The sequence below is a fragment of the Schistocerca serialis genome, chromosome 10 (assembly GCF_023864345.2).
Source record: "Schistocerca serialis cubense isolate TAMUIC-IGC-003099 chromosome 10, iqSchSeri2.2, whole genome shotgun sequence".
NCBI lineage: Eukaryota > Metazoa > Arthropoda > Insecta > Orthoptera > Acrididae > Schistocerca > Schistocerca serialis.
The window spans coordinates 57,205,478-57,218,572 of record NC_064647.1 but is presented as its reverse complement, the minus strand read 5'-3'; the positions used below and the strand labels follow the sequence as shown (position 1 = coordinate 57,218,572).

The 13,095-nt window shown below is 40.1% G+C and overlaps 1 non-coding gene across 1 annotated transcript; it reads left to right on the top strand.

Moving 5' to 3' along the window:
* The first annotated feature begins 1,054 nt into the window (after positions 1 to 1,054).
* Trnae-cuc (transfer RNA glutamic acid (anticodon CUC)) lies at positions 1,055 to 1,126 on the top strand. The gene has a single exon. It is a non-coding gene; the product is annotated as a tRNA-Glu (tRNA).
* The last annotated feature ends 11,969 nt before the right edge of the window (positions 1,127 to 13,095 follow it).

Here is a 13,095-nt window from a genome sequence, read left to right as displayed (position 1 = left end):
GCTCATAGACCATCATCGCAATGTGTAAGGCAAAACAGACCAGTTAAAAACATAGCCTTGACGTTGTGTCAGCTAAAAGGAAAGTGGGATATTACGGTATACTGATATTTTTTACTTTATGGACCGTCTGACAGCAACTGAATGAAACACAATTTTAGTGCCATACGTGTTTCGCCATTATTTTCTGCAAGGCATCTTCAGTGGCCTGAAATATGTACATATGTTTGCTATGTAATTTACATTTTGGTCACTGTACCTATAGGTCATAAACAGTTCTGGTGGTTGGTTATAAACTATAGTTACATTGACCACAATGTAAATTAAATAGCAGTCATATGTGCATATTCCAGGCCATTGAAGATGCCTAGCAGAAAATAAAGGCGAAACGCGCATGGCACTAAAATTGTGTTTTATTCAGTTGCTGTCAGACGGTCCATAAAGTAAAAATTATCGATATACCGTAATATTACACGCAACTGAGGAAGACAGGACTACAAAAGTTAAAGTTGGATATGTCTTCACTCACCTGTTTTACCATACACCCAGTGTTGGTTGTCTGTGACCGAAAACGGTAGATGATTATGGGTTAAATAAAACAGCTGATGGTTAAAATGCATTTCTAAGGTACTTAACGGCTGTTAGTTCTCATCTGAAGAAAACATTAAACGATGTTTTAAGTTTTTAAAATGTCTATGTTCCCCCAAGTACCGGAGGAATTTTCCGTAAATATTCCAAATAAATAATGGACCACGACGCAAAGCCATAGAAGTGAGTGAGAAGAAATATAAAAAAAAACATCATTTTAAGACCACCACGAAGTCAATGGGGAAACCCATACTCATATCTCTGCGAGGACCTTCTCTATAAAGGAACACAGCGGGCAGCTCTCTTGTCCGCTAAAGTTGACTACACGCGTCATTGTGGCTTGTTGCCAGGTGATGTCATATCCAGATAGATAGCCATGTTTCCACATAAAATTGTGATTATTGTAAGGCCAGCGATAAATAACATCTTTCAGTTTGAGATGAGCCTAGAAACATCTTATGCACATCGATCCGGTATGGTCTAGTGGCTAGGATACCTGGCTCTCACCCAGGAGGCTCGGGTTCGATTCCCGGTACCGGAATTGTTTTTAATTGGCGTACATGAAGAAGTAGATTTGTAGAGTAGTTGTTTTTTGTAGAAGTAGATTTGTAGAATAGTTGTTTTTAACTAACAATGTGTGAAGACCTAACACAGTTTTTTGTTCACGGCATTCCCACCTCAGTACATCGTAGCGAATATTCGTCTTCTTCTGAAGTCATTATCCCTCCACTGCTTAATAAAGACCTGTGCCGTATTCTTCCACTTTTACTCGGTTCTGTGCCATCGGGAGCCACAATGTTCGAAAAGCCCTCTTCATACAATACAACTATCTATTTTAGGACCTTCCAGAGCTTCTTTTATGCCCTCAAGGTCTGCACTGAACCATTCTATTTGCCCGTCGGAGTCTGGATGGACAGCCTGCTACGATTTCAGACTAGTGACTCTTCCAGGAAAGTCTATTTCAGAATTCTTCCTCTGATGGGTTAGCTCCTCATCTCGCTCCTGAGAGAGATGCACAGAAATGAGCACTCGCCTCTGTCAGTGCCAGTGTTTCTAGATCGTTAGTTGTTACTGGCAGAAACTAGTTACTCTACACTTTCGCTTTTAGGTTCATCGGGCGTCTTTCTTCACCTGTATCAATTGAAGAGTAATGACTGCTGCTCAACTGAAACCTATTCAAGATTCCAGTTAATGAATAAATAAATAAAACAAAAAACAATGCACCAGTTAAGTTTTGTACATGCATAGTAAAACGCGTTCCAGAAGCTTTTCCCCATTTACAAGTGCTACTAGAATTTACGCTGGTATTGTGTGTGATACCTGCATGTTTGCATTGTTCTGCTTTTCTTGTCCTGCTTTCGTATTTTTAAGAGTTCAAGTTACTGTATACAAAAAATAAAAAGAAAGAACCCTACATTAGTGAAGTAGAACTTGTAATTGGAAATAAATAAACGTAACTGGTGCAGTGTTTTATTGTTTAAATCACTAATGAAACAGTTACAGCCTTTCGAAAAAAAATCATCTTTCGAAAAAACATCGAATATGATAAACAAAATTAATTCAAACCTATTCCTCTTGGAATCTGTATTGCGAACGTTTCCCTAGCCTAATTCTATGTCCGAAGAAGAACATGAAATAGGTAAATCGTCTACATAAACAAATACCTTATTGCTTCGTGGTAGCAAAAATGCCTTTAGCTGTGAAAACCTGTAACATCAAATGAAATGAATAGAAAATTACTGATAGTATGATATATTGCCTCTTCAGTAACGTATTAACAGAATTTACATTTCGAAGCATAGAATTACCTTCAGCGACTCAGGTGCCTGTTAACATTGCAGCGATGGCCCTTAAGTAGTCAGCAGGGTACATGAACATGAAGCTGTGATTACAATCTAACATTCGCTAGCAAACTAAACTATTGGAGGACAAATAGATGATTTCTGCAGTCACAGAAAAAAGAAAATGTTATACCATAAAGGTAAATGGGCAGTGAGAGAGCTGGGACAGTCTGTATAGTTGTCAGATTTCTTCTCTCTACGATGCTATGTAGCATTTCCCGATCCCCCACCCCACCCTATCCCTTATGCTCTGCTTTCACCAGTTTTCCCTATTCTCACCCCGCTCATGTCACAATACAAGATGGACCACTTTTGCGAAGTTTAAAATTGTCCGAAATTCAAGATATCCCGCTTATGTTTAGTTTAAAATGACAGGAAAGCCAAGTTAGATCACTTATGCTAAGTTTTAACTGCAGGAAAATTAAAAAAACGGTGGGTGTTTCCAATGATCTACTTTCAACACGTTTTCCCCCATCCTCCAGGAGAGGGTTGCTGCAAATATGACTCAGTAGTTTACCCACCTAGCTACTTCATTTCAGAATGCTGCTGTTCGCCAAAACTTATCAACTGAGTGCCAGCGGATCGAAGCATATTAATGTCTGCATGGAGTCCGACATAGCAGTAGGAGAGGAGAGTGTCCAGTGACCTACGAAGGTGCAGTTCAGTGAGGTGGAGTGGAATAACTTTACAGTGAGCTGAAGTACATTGAAGGTCTGGTGGCTACTGACTATGACGCATTCACTCGAGACATCGATATCTTCAGCAGAGGGCGTCCATCATCGACATGTATGCGGTTGCTCTACTGGAATTAACATCTCTAGACTCTACACAGGGTGCATATTTAAAACAGTCAAGTGTAGTAAACCTGTACGACTTCTACACCATAGGATTTCTCTGTCCATGACCTGATATATATAGAGATGCCAAGAGATGTGAAAAATTGGTAGAGTGTAGCAGTTTTCTGCGTAAGATGTATGTGCCTTTAGTATTGTGTGGTAACTCTGAATGCCTCTCAATCCTGTTAAAGGCTGTAGAGGGCGACACTACCGCCTCACATACAACCTCATAGAACGACATGTTCCATTTGCGGCTTTGTGTATGATCATATGTTCATATGACTCGAGTCATTGTAATATTTTTAATCTTATTGTGGGGAAGATCCTGCGAGATGCTTGCTCTCTGAGGTAAAAACACTTGCAGTGGACGATGATGAGATTTATCACGCCAACATTCCCCAAAGTATTATGCAAGAAGTTGCATCATTGTGCAATAAAACATTCGACCGCTATATTTGTGGGATTCCCATAAGAAATATGGGCAGAAAACTAGTTAGGGAACATTGCCATCTAACTGCAAATTTTGCAGTGTACTACAAAATTCATGCAACTTTAATTATAAACTCCTACATCACATACCTGATTTGTTTACAATTTGAGCTGGTATGATGCTCATTTCGTTACTGAACATTTGGTCGATTTTGTTTTATGCAATGATTAGGTTAGTGTCCTAGCTGAGAGCACAGAGAAAGGTATTTCATTTTCAATGAGAGCCACCAAGTATATTACACTGCACTTCCTGGACAGATTATTATTCATGCAGCCATCACTTCAAAAACTGTGTGTCAAGAGGATACGCATCTTTCTGGAACTGCACATCCCAATGATGCTAAATTTCAGCTAATAATGATGAAGGGGGATTTTCCCATACAAATATCTGTATTTGGCGGAGAAACACCGCCAAACCGTGTTACCTGTCATATTTGCGCTTTCCATTAAACTTACAGGTGATTGCCTTAATGGGTGCAGAATATGGGCACACAGTGTGTGTTTGGTAGGAGTTTGCTATCGAAAACTTGGGTAATATTTAATACTTTACAGGTACATGTATGTACACCTCCTTGTTGATAGTTTTGACCAAGTCCAGATTATATGCATGGAAGTATGCGAGCTGTATCTTGCCTTCTAGTACACACTGAGCCTGGGTTATCGTGGGATGCAGTGCTCAAAAGTACAGATGTCACACTTGTACTTTTAACTAATGTCGACATGCTGTGACTTTTCGAGTGCAGAATTCGTATGGGACTTCGTCGTTGTGTCCGTAGACACATCAAACCAAATAACCCATGAATGGGTGAATTTATAAAAGACCATCTGCCAGTTCAAGTTACTTGCTGTACTTCGATGTTAATATCTAATATGGGTTCGTTATGCAACAATTTGAAACTATTGGGGGTTTCGGTGGTTGACTCTTGCTGAAATTGACTGGTTGGATATCTCAGCTGTGGCAGATGGTTTTCGTGTATGATATGGTGTAGAGGTGTATTGGGCATATCCTGATACTTTTCGTGACATGTACACTGATCTGTTACTATTTCCAGAGCAGCAAGTTCCGCAAAACGGTTCCCACCTCAAGCTCATCATAATGCTTGTGGATAAAATTACTCACGTAATACATCCTAGACAGCTTCTACAATGTCTCACTTTGGGTGTGGTTCTGACAAGGGAACCTCCCCATCGCACCCCCCCCTCAGATTTAGTTATAAGTTGGCACAGTGGATAGACCTTGAAAAACTGCACACTGATCAGTTGAGAAAACAGGAAGAAGTTGTGTGGAACTGTGAAAAAATATGCAAAATATACAAACTGAGTAGTTCATGGGAAGATAGGCAACATCAAGGACACTGGGACCGCAGGAGCGTCGTGGTCTCTTGGTAACGTTAGCAGCTGCGGAAGAAAAGGTCCTTGGTTCAAATCTTCCATCAAGTGAAAAGTTTAATTTTTTATTTTCAGTTTATGTGACAAACTCTTATGTTTTCATCACTTTTTTGGGAGTGATTATGACATCCACAAGAAAACCTAAATCGGGCAAGGTAGAAAAATCTTTTTACCCATTCGCCAAGTGTACAAGTTAGGTGGGTCGACAACATATTCCTGTCATGTGACGCACATGCCGTCACCAGTGTCGTATAGAATATATCAGATGTGTTTTCCAATGGAGGAATCGGTTGCCCTATGACCTTGTGATCAAATGTTTTCGGTTCCCATTGGAGAGGCACGTCCTTTCGTGTACTAATCGCACGGTTTTGCGATGCGGTCGTAAAACACAGACACTAAACTTATTACAGTGAACAGAGACGTCAATGAACGAACGGACAGATAATAACTATGCAAAAAAAGAAAGTAATATTTTCACTCGAGGGAAGACTTGAACCAAGGACCTCTCGTTCTGCAGCTGCTCACGCTACCACGGGACCACGGCGCTCCTGAGCTCACATTGTCCATGATGTTGCCCATGTCGCCGATGGACTACTCAGTTTGTATATTTTGTTTATTTTTTCACAGTTCCACACAACTTCTTCCTTTTTTCTCAATTGATCTGTGTTCAGTTTATGAAGGCCTACCCCCTGTGCCAACTTATAACTAAATCTAATGGGGGTGCGATGGGGAGGTTCCCTTGTGAGTAGAGTCACCAGCTATTCAATTCCGGTAGAGCCTCCGGTCAATGTAGTAGTATAAATTTAAATACTGAGAAAGGATCAGCCATGATGTATGTTTCTGATTCAGATTTTTACAGATTAATGAATAACTCCAGTTTCGGTAAGACAGTGGAAAAAATGAGGAAATATCATGATATTAAATTAGTCAGACGTTGGGAGGGTCATTGTGGAGTGAGACAATTGACTGCCAAACCAAGTTTTAAGTGGGCAGCCGTCTTGAATGAGAATTTGTGACTCTGGACGTAGCAAAATTTGCGATACAGTTCACAAAACATGTTTATATCAGTATGTGTGTACTGGACCTATCAAACAAAACTCTGTATGTACCTTTTTAATTTTGAAGTTACAAAAACTCTTTTTCAAAACAGAAGGTTGCTAAGTATGAAAACTAACAGCTTCGTTTATTGGGTGAAGGTCTGTGATCCATATGAGCTGATATGATGCCACTGCAATGCATTTGACACATCTGGATATGGAGCTGGTAACCCTTATGACATTAGACTTGCAAACATGCATGTTATTGGCTTGACAAAAGGCGAGTAAAATCAAACACAGATTGAGAGTTCAAAGGTCTACAACCCAAAACCAGGCAATGCTGCATGACGCCAGTGGGGAAATCTGGCAACCATGGAGGCTGTCCCAGTTCTCTCATTTCCCTTCTATTGGGTCCAGTGTCTGAAGTATTACTTGTTTATGTTACACAGATACCATTACATTTAATAAAAAATAAAAACAAAGCATTTTAACTGTAATGATCTTTGCACATCATGAAAAAGTACTACTATGTGATGTGAACCCTGGTAACTCACAATTTTATCAATCTTCTTCACCTGTGTCAGTAATCTCTGAAAAAAATTGCACGTCTTTTATCTGAATCTGCAGCACTCAGTTGGAGAAGATTTAAAAATGCAGTAAGTGAAGCGGGCAAAATAGAACACAGAAGTCAAAAAACTATAATTGACAGGGAGTGTAAAACAGCAAATCCAAGATGGATGGAGCAGAAATGCAAAGCTGCAGGATTATGCTGTATCAAAGATAGATGGCCCCTATAGGAAAACCTAAGACACCACTGTCAAAAGAGCAGCATCTGTATTAATATTAAATAAAATTAAGAGGAAGTAGATGAAGATGAGATGGGAGATATGATAGTGCCAGAAAAATTCAACAGGGCACTGGAAGACCCAAGTTGAAACAAGGTTCCTGGAGTATATGACACTGCCTCAGAATTATTGAAATCCTTGGGAGAGCCAGACATAACACATCTGTGTCATCTGGTGTACGGGATACAGGAGACAGACCAAATATTCTTAGTCTTCATGAAGAAAGAAATAATTCCAATTACTAAGAACGTAGGTAGTGCCAGGTGTGAACATTTTCGAACCTTGAATTTAATATGTCATGGTTGCAAAATAGTGACACAAATTATTTACAAAAAATGTTGAAATGTTAAAATTTGGATTGTGGAGAAATCTCTGAACATGCGATCCACTACTGACCCTACAACTTGTCTTAGGAGATAGGTTAAAGAAAGACAAACCTACATTTATAGCATTTGTAGATTTAGACAAAGCTTTTGACAATTAGTAGTGGGACAAAGTATGTGTCACCCCGTGTTACATTGTTGGCAAATTTATTCAAGATGGTGGATCCAAGATGGCGGCCATATATGTGGCAACATTGCAGTGACATCACGGTGGGAAGCCAAATTTTGTCGGGAAAATAGATCAATTGGGCTACCTCCACTTACCTAAACCCCTTCCTCTCCCCCCTTCCCTACTCCCCACCCATTGTAAATTGGCAGGAAATTAACAATCTGTGCTGGGCTGCCAAATAGGACAGATGTAAGTATGCATTGTTTATCTAAACAATTTGTGTTGGTCATAAGCAGTAACTCCATCCAGTGTGTTCATCACGAGTTCCGTAGTCCAAGTGACATATTTCGCACTACCACCACAAGAGCGCATTGTTGTCCCACCACTTCTCCCCTCCCATGACGTAATCCAAGAAGGTGGTCTCAGGAAAAATGGCAACAAAAGGATTCAGTATGTGTCTAGCTGCTGTACTAGGAGGACAGACATAATTGTTTACTTTGCTTAATGGATGAGATTTCTGTGCAGGGAAGGAGTAATACATTAGCTGTAACTATGCATCTGAGGACTGTGTTGATAGTCATGATATTTGGTGAAGACGAATATACTTCATGAAATAATGAAGATGCAGCAGGATAGGGCCAAGTTACACGTGGCAACTCATGCTGATAAATCCATGTTATGTAACTGTAGATCGTTAGATAAAAGTCCAGTCAGTCTTCCGAAGTGTGAGGGGCAAGATGTTCAGGCCAGACAGATTCTCCACGCCCCGCTGGAAGACAGGCAACGCGCTGGGCTCCATGCCCCATGAGTCTCCACACAGGCTTATGCCACGACCACACGGTAGCTCCAGGGCTGCATGCTAAGCACTTCCTGTCACGTTGGAAATACCTGTGGCCCTCTTTCTCCTCTATTCCATCCCTGGTGCATGGATACCCTGTGTCATTGAACATGAACTCCATTAGACATTATTACACCTGGTGTTGTAGAATATTGTCACATACATAACTTGAAGATGTCACTGGAACTAAATGTGCCACCATCACACATTGCAAGATCGCTGTTGTTACTGGTGTCAGAGGGGCACATTCCTTTAAGATAAGCATTAAGTTTCAGGCACCCTGTTTTGAAGTAGGTCACTATAACAGAAGTGCACCGCGGGAATGCACAAGAAAGTAAGGTTAGCTTATTCCACCAAAATATTAGAGGATTAAGCAATAACGTACAATCTTGCCCGCTTGCAAAATTTAAAGGAAAAGATAGACGTCCTGTGCCTGTCTCAACGCCACATAACCACGGTGTTAGATCAGTTACATATAAAAGATTACAGTATAGCAGCTTACTCATGCAGAACCAATATGGGAAAATGAGGAGTTGTTGCATATATTAAGACAGAACACAAGTTCAAAATCATTGACACAAGTAGATTTTGTAGTGATCAGCACATAGAAGTGTGTGCTGTGAATTAATGCTGATAAACAGCTCACTTTTAAATGTAACAGTATATAGATCCCCACTGGTAAATTTTGAATTATTTATGAGGAACCTGGATTCTTTAGTGTGCCGTCTGTCAGACATCAGCAAGCAGTGAATAGTCTGTGGTGACTTCAATGTAGATTATTTAAAGCGTTCTGAAAGGAACAATGATCTGGAAACCTTATTTGGATCCTACAATTTTCTCTCAGTGGTTAACTTTCCAACACGAATGGACAGAGACACTACGTCCCTAATTGATAATGTTTTCTTTGATGACGCACAAAGCAAGAAAATAATGTTTACCCAGAAACAAATGCTCTCTCTGATCATGATGCACCATTAATCAGGATAAATGACATTATCCCCTACAGTCTGAATACACCTCAGTGGAAGTCAGTTAGAATCATTAATGATTACATGACAGATTTTTTTCAAAACAGTTTAAAAGAAACAACCTGGGATGAAATTTATAAAGAACCAAATGACAACATAAATTTTGTTTGTTGTGGTATTTAGTCCTGAGACTGGTTTGATGCAGCTCTCCATGCTACTCTACCCTGTGCAAGCTTCTTCATCTCCCAGTACTTACTGCAACCTACATCCTTCTGAATCTGCTTAGTGTAATCATCTCTTGGTCTCCCTCTACGAGTTGTACCCTGCACGCTGCCCTCCAATGCTAAATTGGTGATCCCTTGATGCCTCAGAACATGTCCTACCAACTGGTCCCTTCTTCTTGTTGAGTTGTGCCACAAAGTCCTCTTCTCCCCAACTCTGTTCAATACCTCCTCATTAGTTATGTGATCTACCCATCTAATCTTCAGCATTCTTCTGTAGCACCACATTTCGAAAGCTTCTATTCTCTTCTTGTCCAAACTATTTATAGTCCATGTTTCACTTCCATACATGGCTACACTCCATACGAATACTTTCAGAAACGACTTCCTGACACTTAAATCTATACTCGATGTTAACAAATTTCTCTTCTTCAGAAACTCTTTCCTCGCCATTGCCAGTCTACATTTTATATCCTCTCTACTTCGACCATCATCAGTTATTTTGCTCCCTAAATAGCAAAACTCCTTTACTACTTTAAGTGTCTCATTTCCTAATCTAATTCCCTCAGCATCACCCAACTTAATTCGACTACATACCATTATCCTCGTTTTGCTTTTGTTGATGTTCATCTCATATACTCCTGTCAAGACACTGTCCATTCCGTTCAAATGCTCTTCCAAGTTCTTTGCTGTCTCTGACAGAATTACAATGTCATCGGCGAACCTCAAAGTTTTTATTCCTTCTCCATGGATTTTAATACCTACTCCGAATTTTTCTTTTGTTTCCTTTACTGCTTTCTCAATACACAGATTGAATAACATCGGGGAGAGGCTACAATCCTGTCTCACTCCCTTCCCAACCACTGCTTCCCTTTCATGTCCCTCGACTCTTATAACTGCCATCTGGTTTCTGTACAAATTGTACATAGCCTTTCGCTCCCTGTATTTTACCCCTGTCACCTTTAGAATTTGAAAGAGAGTATTCCAGTCAACATTATCAAAAGCTTTCTCTAAGTCTACAATGCTAGAAACGTTGGTTTGCATTTCCTTAATCTTTCTTCTAAGATGAGTCGTAGGGTCAGTATTGCCTCACGTGTTCCAACATTTCTACGGAATCCAAACTGATCTTCCCCAAGGTTGGCTTCTACTAGTTTTTCCATTCGTCTGTAAAGAATTCGCGTTAGTATTTTGTAGCTGTGACTTATTAAACTGATTGTTCGGTAATTTTCACATCTGTCAACACCTGCTTTCTTTGGGATTGGAATTATTCAATTCTTCTTGTCAGTAGTTCTAATGGAATGTTGTCTACTCCCGGGGCCTTGTGTCGACTCAGGTCTTTCAGTGCTCTGTCAAACTCTTCACGCAGTATTGTATCTCCCATTTCGTCTTCATCTACATTCCATTTCCATGTCCTCAAGTACTTCGCCCTTGTATAGACCCTCTATATATTCCCTCAACCTTCCTACTTTCCCTTCTTTGCTTAGAACTGGATTTCCATCTGAGTTCTTGATATTCATACAAGTGGTTCTCTTTTCTCCAAAGGTCTCTTTAATTTTCCTGAGGGCAGTATCTATCTTACCAATAGTGAGATAAGCCTCAACATCCTTACATTTGTCCTCTAGCCATCCCCACGTAGCCATTTTGCACTTCCTGTCGATATCATTTTGAGACGTTTGTATTCCTTTTTGCCTGCATCATTTACTGCATTTTTATATTTTCTCCTTTCATCAATTAAATTCAATATTTCTTCTGTTACCCAAGGATTTCTACTAGCCCTCGTCTTTTTACCTACTTGATCCTCTGCTGCCTTCACTACTTCATCCCTCAGAGCTATCCATTCTTCTTCTACTGTATTTTCCCCCCATTTCCGTCAATTCTCTTATGCTCTCCCTGAAACTCTGTACAACCTCTGGTTTAATGAGTTTGTACAGGTCCCATCTCCTTAAATTCCCACCTTTTTGCAGTTTCTTCTGTTTTAATCTACAGCTCATAACCAATAGATTGTGGTCAGAGTCCACATCTGCCCCTGGAAATGTCTTACAATTTAATACCTGGTTCCTAAATCTCTGTCTTACCATTATATAATCCACCTGATACCTTCTAGTATTTCCAGGATTCTTCCATGTGTACAGCCTTCCTTTATGATTCTTGAACCAAGTGTTAGCTATGGTTAAGTTATGCTCTGTGCGAAATTCTACCAGACGGCTGCCTCTTTCATTTCTTTCCCCCAATCCATATTCACCTATTATGTTTCCTTCTCTCCCTTTTCCTACTCTCGGATTCCAGTCACCCATGACTATTAAATTTTCGTCTCCCTCCACTATCTGAATAATTTCTTTTATCTCATCATACATTTCATTAATTTCTTCATAATCTGCAGAGCTAGTTGGCATATAAATTTGTACTACTGTAGTAGGTGTGGGCTTTGTGTCTATCTTGGCCACAATAATGCGTTCACTATGCTGTTTGTAGTAGCTTACCCACACTCCTACTTTTTTTATTCATTATTAAACCTACTCCTGCATTACCCCTATTTGATTTTGTATTTATAACCCTGTATTCACCTGACCAAAAGTCTTGTTCCTCCTGCCACCGAACTTCACTATTTCCCACTATATCTAACTTTATCTTATCCATTTCCCTTTTTAAATTTTCTAACCTACCTGCTCGATTAAGGGATCTGACATTCCACGCTCCAATCCGCAGAACGCCAGTTTTCTTTCTCCTGATAACGACGTCCTCTTGAGTAGTCCCCGCCCGGAGATCCGAATGGGGGACTATTTTACCTTCGGAATATTTTACCCAAGAGGACGCCATCATCATTTAATCATACAGTAAAGCTGCATGCCCTCGGGAAAAATTACGGCTGTAGTTTCCCCTTGCTTTCAGCCGTTCGCAGTACCAGCACAGCAAGGCCGTTTTGGTTAGTGTTACAAGGCCAGATCAGTCAATCATCCAGACTGTTGCCCCTGCAACTACTGAAAAGGCTGCTGCCCCTCTTCAGGAACCACACGTTTGTCTGGTCTCTCAGCAGATAGCCCTCCGTTGTGGTTGAACCTACGGTACGGCCATCTGTATCGCTGAGGCACGCAAGCCTCTCCACCAACAGCAAGGTCCATGGTTCATCTATTCCATGTTAAATTCATATCAGTATTTGAAAATAGCGTTCTGCATAAGCTAATTCGAAGGGACATTAAACAACCATGTAAAAAACCTTGGATCACTAAGGACATTAAAGTATCTTGTGAAAGGAAAAGGGAGATGTATCTTTTAGCAAAAACAAGTAGAGACTCCGCAGTAGTTGCGCACTACAAAAACTACTCAAAATGACTGTGAAATGTTATTAAAAATTCAAGAAACATGCATATAACGTCTGAAATCTACATCTGACAACAGAGGTAAGGCAATATGTAATATAGTGAAGCAAGAGACAGAAGAGCATAACATTACTACTGAATTTAATGGAAGGGTTATAAATGACTTATCACAGGTAGCAAATGTAATTAATAATCATTTCTTAAACATAGTAGAAAGCACAGGGAGCAACAGTACAA